Raw genomic sequence first — 7,709 nt, 5'->3', positions numbered from 1 at the left:
GAGTTGCAAGATAGGAAAACTTTGTAGGTGCCTGGAACTTCAGTCCCCCGCCCTCAGAGGTTTGGCCTAATCCATCCTTGCTGCAGTGTCTTGTCCAAAGCAATTGACTGGAGTAGGAGCCTTCTGCTCCACTCTTCAAAGCTTTCTGCACCCTTCTGGAGCCTTTTAAAGCCAAAGCAAGAAGTATCCTGTGTGTTTACAAACTGGTGGGGCTGAGGGTAACCAAGGCTGGGGCCTGGGGTGTACTGCTGGAGGGAGCTGACTTTCTCATAGAGAAGTCTTAAGGCGCCCTGGATGCCAAATTCAACTTCAAACCAGGACTGTTTTCGAAGCATTCCAAGCCTGAGTACCTGACTCGCCTGACCACCACCCAGGGCAGAAGGGCAGGGCAGTAGCCTGCATTCCAGGACCAGCCTAGCAGGATCCACACTCTGACTCTTTGCAGTGACTAAGTGCGGTGTGATGACCAGCCACAGTGGCCTTCCTGGACATCCAAAGTTTGGGGATGCTTGCAGCATGCCTAAGTCTGAGTTCCCTCTGGGTCGAAGGCCAAGGGGGTGCTGTCCACCTCCTGGATGCTCCAGGGCTGGGTGGATCTAGGGCAATCCAAATGAGGCCTGCAGAGGGAACACCACCGACCCATGCAGCACAGGCCTGGAGCAGAGCAAGAGGAAGCCTGTTAGCCTGCAGTGTGGGAGTTACCAAGGAAATGCAACAATATTTATGACCCCAGGCTGTGAGAAAGTGCATGTCCAGCATGCGATCTACCCTATCTCTTGCCTGTTTGCTACGGGGGCGGGGGGGGGGGGTGTCCTTTACACAGCACACAAGCCTTGAAATTGATGCTTAGGACCCTCCAACCTCCCACCTTCTACTGCCAAAACCAGATGACAACTCTTCACTTCTATTATTCCAAGGGGGTTGGGGGAGCCAGTTATGGGATAACACAATGGTTAAGACCTTGGTGTGTGTCTATGTCCAGCTTCTGTGAGGCAGGCATCTCTCAGAGCTTTTAGTTGCTGATCTGTAAAGTGGACATCGCAGATGTCGGGGACAGGTGTCACAGTAGAAAAAGTTATGTGGTGCTCATCAACAGCTGCTTATAATGATGCCCAGGCAACTCAAGAAAGTGGGTAGTCATTGAGGAAAGCGATTAGTCGTATACAGGGCCATTTCGAGAGGCAAAGACAAGGGAGTTTTCCCTGAACCCACTCTCCATCCTGGCCACTATAAAGACAGATTTTTATAGCTTGATTCAACCTTACCCCAACTCATGATGGAACTCAGGACCTTGCGCATGCTAGCCAAACCTTCTCATACTGAGCAGCACCATTAGCCTCTGATTCAGATTTCATTAAAGGAAGTTTCTTCTACCCCATTGTCTCTTTAAAATTACTGGTGGAAAGTGGAAATATTCCAAAGAGAAGGAAGAGGAAGAATCATTGAAAAGTTTACTACATGCTGTATTATTTAAAGATATGTTTCTATATTTAAAAATTCAGGGGGCTAGAAAGATGGCTCAGTGGTTAAGAGCACTGACTACCTTTCTGAAGGTCCTGAGTTTAAATCCCAGCAACCACATGGTGGTTTACAACCATCCGTAATGAGATATGATGCTCTCTTCTGGTGTGTCTGAAGACAGCTATTGTGAACTTACATATAATAAATAAATAAATCATTTTAAAATGTTCAGGAAAAAAAACTCTGCCTACTGACTCCAAGACATACACACAATAATAATAATAATAATGAATACACTAAGTCAGAATATTTTCCAAAGGTGATGCAATGTTAAACAATCCTTATATTTTTTTTTAAAAAAAAAAAATTACTTCTGTTTGTTATGGGAGAACATGTGCCACAGCTAGCCTGTTCGGGTCAAAGGACAACTTACAGGTGTTCCATCTCCCTTCTAAGTGTAGGTTTCCAGAGGTGTGATTTAAGTGTCACACCTCTGATGGCCTGAGCCACACACACTTTGGGGGATGGGAGTGAGTAGGCCCGAGTCCCTCCTGAAAAGAGTTTGCTTGAAATTCATGGGCTTGACTGCTCTTTAAAAGTTGAGTTTTGCCACATTTACAAAAGCCTACAACAGCTCCTGATGCATTTGCAAGTATTATTGGTACATGTGAGAGACTCATGAACAGGATGGAGCCTTCCCACCACCACCCTGCCCCCAGGAGTGGGTGAACTAATCAGGATCATAGCTGGTACCCTCATTACAGCCCTTTCCAAGAACTGGAATCCCAGACATCAGGTTTCCTGGGGGTCCTAGACAGGGTGGCACAGCCAGGGTGGAGGAGGGCTAAGTTTGGGATAGACCTTACACAGCAGCAAAAGAACCTGGCTCCCCATGACTTCAGCCCCAAACTTTACCACCTACTCTGGACCACATTCTTTTCCTGAAACAAAACCTGTGTCAGCATCTGATAATATGCATAGGAGCTCTGTGTGTGCTGAGAACAAAGAGGCTTCGATGTCACTGAACACACATATTGTCTATCCCAGATGTCCCTGAAATGATACATTGTAGTATCCCCAGGTGTCCCTACAATGATACACTGTACTAGCCCCAGATGTCCCTGATGGCACACTGTAGTATCCCCAGGTGTCCCTACAATATACACCATAATAGTCCCAGGTGTCCCTGCAATGATTCGATGTAGTATCTCCAGGTTCAGAGGCTACTCCTCCTATGGCTTCCCAGGAAGACAAGGCAGGTGTCCACTTCCATTATACACATTGAAACCCGAAGAGTTCACTCATGGTAAATGAAGATTGGAACCCAAGTTCCCATAATTTTATGGTCAGATTCTCTACTCCCTTCCTTGCTTAAGCTCTTCGAGGGAGAAGAGAAGGAAGAGAAGGAGGAGGAGGAGTAGTAATAGTAGTAGTAGTAGGAGGAGGAGGAGGAGGAGGAGGAGGAGGAGGAGGAGGAGGAGAAATCAATAGTAGTTCCTGAACAGGAAGGTGCCAACAATGAAGGATGTGCTGGAAAGAAACAAGCAGAGAAGGGAGTAAGTGTGCTGTGGCCAGAACTTTTACTGTCCAGCACCAGGTATGAAATCAGGTTATAGAGAGACAGGAGACTAACTCCTGTCTCCATGGGATGTACCTGCTGGCGTCATCTTGCTTTCCCTGTTTGTGTTAGGAGACTATTTCTGAAGGCTTTCCCACGGATGGTAGTGAGTAAGATAGTCTGGTTTTGCCAGGCTCTGGCTCTTCATATATAGTTACAGAGCCAGTTGTAGACAAGTCTAAAAGGAAAGTTACAAAAAAGGGCTTACCTTCTGCACACTATTAGTACAGAGGCCCCCTTATTGATGGAGTCATCCAGGATGAATCCATTTGATGCAGGTAAACACCAGCTGTGAGGGAAGGACAACGACTTCACTGTGGGTTGAAGACATTTTCCATTTTCCCCTCTTCTGGCTTTTTTCTGTGCTACTCCTCCCTCCTCCGTTGTTCCCTGCTATTATTGGTCAGGTGTCAGTGAGAGTAGAATAGAGCATACTTCACCACTGGATACCAGAACCTCTGTTTACCTAGGAGCATGGAGGCAGACAGAACTCCCAGGAGGAAAGGGATGGAGGAGGTCACAACCAATTCTCCTGAACTCTAAAAAGAATCATGTCACATATACCAAACACATATACCGAAATGTGCCTTTCTGAACTCACCCAAAAGAGCCATATGGCTGAAAGACTAAAAATGCAGCTTCTATGTAGTGTGTGTAGATTTGAACATGTAGTATTGTTGAGCAGGTTAAAATTTGGAATGTGCTCCCGATCACTGGTGGGGCAGTTGATAAGACATCTACCACATCTAGGTTCATGCTCATGTACTCAAATGCTTGCACACATCTACAGAAACCCTGGTGTCTGCTTTTTAAATGCATAAGATTAGCCTCATGATCAAGCTGGGAGAAAAGAACAGTTTGGGTAAGCTGGAACACGGAGCGGATGAGGGGAGCTAAAGCTCCCAGTAAAAGGGGCTCCAGGCTGACTGCTCTCTCCTAGAGCCTCAGAAGTTCCTGGAGACACACACCTGCTTCAAACAACAGATCTGTCTGAAGCCATAACAGGGCCAAATGCGGCACACCAGACAGCCAAGAACCTGGCCTGTCCGACCTCTTGGTGTGATCTTTGGTGATGCTTCCACTCCAGGGTCTCTCTAGGGAAGCATGGGAGAATAGGCAGAGAAGGTGAGAATTGCAGCCACCCTGAGACTACTGTGTGGGTGAACACTTATTCAAGCATTATTTACATTCATATAACAACTTCTTAGTGGTGCCCTTAGATAAAGACCTTGTAGATGATAAAACCGAAGTCTTAAAGTAAATTCCTCAATACCTGACTGCAAGTAGACTAGCTTCAAACCTCTAATTAATAGACAGCACGTCAATTAGCTCTTTAACACCCCCAACCCCCATCCCAAGGAAAGCAAGAAGGGAGAGAGGAGAAAGGAGGAGACGTGGAAGAGAAACATTGCCTTGGTTACAAGAGCCAAGTCTCCCGTAGTTGAAATCCACATATAAAGTTCTTAACTTTTAAAAATATGGTTTAGAGTTTTTCTGTGGCCACTGATGGTAAATGCATCATTTTACAAGATCTGTTAAGAGGAAATGGCAGAACATGACAGAGGAGTGTTGCTGAGGGGGCCACAGACACCAAAGCTGTGGGCATCCTGCTAGCCACCAAGGCACCCTAGTTCCCTTAGCAAACTTTAGAGGCTCTCTCTCACAGTACTCTGCACCCCGACTCCAGGCTGCAGAAACTCCATTGGTTCCTGGGCTGTTGCTTTAAGATGGAGTGTGGCTTTTTTGCCACCCTGGCTGAGGCTTAATTCCAATTATGGAACGGAGAAGAATGGACTCAGGTCCGGGAGAGTGACCTGGGTGCACCTCCAGCCTTGGGTCTCCCCCAACCCCAGACCGGGGAACTCAAAGCTGGATCACCTTGGGGAGGGGAGTGCCTAGAACCTGTAAGAAAACTCCAGGGAGGTGACGACTATTGGTTGGAGTTTTCTGATCCTATATAAACAACAGTCAAGTTTCCGAGGTTCCTGGTTTATTGGTCAGGACAAAAGGCACAAAACACCCGAGTCCCCAACCACATGCGTGCTTTAGTCGAGAGTGTGGATTTGAGAATGTCACACTGCATAGATGGTGTTGAGCTATCGTTTAGGCGTCTTCCAGGTCGCCCTCTCTACTAATTTCGGGCTCCTGATGGCCCCCAAGTTCTCTTCTCACTTTATTTCTCTGCCCATTTAATGGGTCCAGGTTTCCTGATGCTCAGGTGCAGGCTCTGGTTAAGCAAAACCTGGCTCTCCCACCTAGGATCTCCAGAATTAATCTTCATCAAGACCTGGAGGCTTCCCACAGAGCCAAGGAGAGCAGCATTGTTCTGCACACCAGGTGTCCTGTGTGTGCCTTTTAAAGAAAGTCACTCACACCCTCCCCACCCCTCAGGCTCTCAGACTCGACTAGCCGAAAATCGCCTTCAGGCATCCATCTTGGCGCCGTTCTCTTTCGAGACTGATCTCACCTCTATTTTCTCCGAGACTGGATCCAGTTTAAGTCCCAAAGTGAGTAAGTTTCACACTCGACGCCCCTGAGTGCAAATGCAGATTACCAGCCTCATGCTTTTAGCAACAAAACCAACCTCTGGACGTTCTCTTTTCTCCATGTTCCAGACTCCGACGAACACACGAAGTGGGCAACAATCCAAAGACAGCAACCAACACCCCAGGGTCTCACTCACAGTTTCAGGGTGAACATAACTGGGCGTTCTCTTCAGGGACGTGGACAGTTCCTTTTTGGGAGCCAAGGTCACACATTCCTCTAGCACAGCGGATAATCCTTGGGCTGACCGACTGTGCCGCGACGTGGTACAGGGTCTTAGGTTGGAGAAAGTGCGGCACAGCCAAGCTAGACTTTGGTTAGGCCACTGTAGCTACTCTGCTTAGGTTTCTCCCCAGGTCCCAGCCATGTCTAGACTAGGATTTTGTGAGCCCTTGCCAGCTCTCTGGAGGATCACAGCCCAAGAGAGGGCATCATTTAAAGCTGAGAGCCAGTGTATGACCTGCCTTTTGCTCAAGTTCTGGGATAAATTCCTTCAAACTTGTAGTTAGCACAAGGAGCTCAGACGCGCAGAGTTCAATAGTTAAATTGGCGGGGACTTTTACTACTTCGAGTAATAATTTTCAAATTCGGATATATTGCTTTTAAACATCGAACTCCAGAGACCTCAGTCAATGCAGCCGTTTCCGAACCATTGATGTTTGATGTTCATAAACAGCTCCTACCGTCCGAGGCGGGTGTGAAAATATCATTTTTATGCCTGTGATAGGAATCGTCAAGGAGGAAGAGAAGGGTTATTAGAAGACCGCAAATTTTGCAGCAGCTCGCCATCCAATTAGGCAGCTCTTCGCCAAGGTGGAAGCTCTGAGTGTCGGGTAGATTCTCTCCTTCTCCGGTCCTGGACTAAGGCCTGGCGCGACGAACCCGGTCCAGACCCTTTCCAGCACCCAACCCCAAGGTTTTTAGCAAGACACACGTAGTGCCTCGGAATTTGCGTGAGTCGCACAGCCCGGGAACAGAACAGACTAAGTTTCTTTCCTACTCCATTCATTCCTTGAAGAGAACCAGGAAATCCAGAGTGTTGGCCGACCTCCTAGTGGGCCTTCCTTTCTGGTTTTCATTTGATGAACAGTGGCTTCTAGAAATTTCAGTCCAATAGGAAGGCACCAACAAGGCGCGGCTGGTTTCTTTTCCCACCTACAGACAAGCAAGATAATATATATATACATTTTTACTGTGTTTCGTCCAAAATTGATCTCAATTGGGGGGAAAGGGGGCTAAAAACTCATTCTGATTTTTTTAAAGAAAAGTGCTTTGTAATTTTTTTTTCTCCAACACTTATCATGGAAAGAGAGCAGAAAGCGAACTTTTTCTCTGATCCTGATCCGAGAAGCAGCAAGCTCTAGTTTGCCTGCGGGCAAGGAGAAGCTAGGGATTCTTAGGCAAGCGGTATACACGGGGCCAGAAGGTCATTAGGCCCAAGACCCCGGCAACTCAGCCTTGGCTTTCCAAGACAAAACCTTCACTTTCCCTCTGCCCATCTCCAGCCCAAACCCCAAGCCAAAGCCTCAGTCGCCAGGACCGGGAACGCACTTACCACGGGGTAGCCCCGGGAGCGCGCTGGACACAGACAATTATGCCGCCGGTGAGGTCGCAGTCCCGCCGGGCGCCGGGAGCAGGGCGGACGCCAGACCAGCCCTTTAGACTCCAGTCTGACGTCCTCCTTCTCTAAACCCGGAAGCCTCTAAAAACGAATCATTTCCTCCGCTTATGCAGAGATAGGAGCTCTTAGATCAAGATTAGTATGTTGAAAACCTGATTGAGAGCCGCCTGATTAGGCGAGGGTGGGTGGAAAATCGGCGTACACGACGGCGCCCCCTCCCTACTTCCCCCAAACAGCTCCAGCGCGCTGGGCTCTCCAGATGACCGGCACAGACCATTGTCGCTAGCAGGCAAAGGGAACTTCAGAGTTACATTGCAATCCTTAGCACAAAGGACTGTAAGTAATTCTCCAAGCTAGACTCTAGTTTTAATTCTTCATCCAGGGAATCGGTCGAACGCCCGGCCTGCTGGAGCCAGCCAGCATTCCTCCGCACCAGCCCACCAGCCTCTCTCTCTCTCTCTCTCT

General features: G+C 48.0%; 1 long non-coding RNA gene across 1 annotated transcript; it reads right to left on the bottom strand.

The window, feature by feature from the left end:
- Positions 1 to 5,052: 5,052 nt before the first annotated feature.
- LOC116094410 lies at positions 5,053 to 7,699 on the bottom strand. The gene is made up of 2 exons (XR_004120094.1): positions 7,179 to 7,699; positions 5,053 to 6,778 (listed from the first exon to the last, which is right to left on the bottom strand). It is a non-coding gene; the product is annotated as an uncharacterized LOC116094410 (long non-coding RNA).
- Positions 7,700 to 7,709: the final 10 nt, after the last annotated feature.

Source organism: Mastomys coucha, unplaced genomic scaffold (genome assembly GCF_008632895.1).
Source record: "Mastomys coucha isolate ucsf_1 unplaced genomic scaffold, UCSF_Mcou_1 pScaffold16, whole genome shotgun sequence".
Taxonomy (NCBI): domain Eukaryota; kingdom Metazoa; phylum Chordata; class Mammalia; order Rodentia; family Muridae; genus Mastomys; species Mastomys coucha.
Note: the sequence above shows the minus strand (reverse complement) of the source record. Positions and strands in the feature narration are given on the sequence as shown.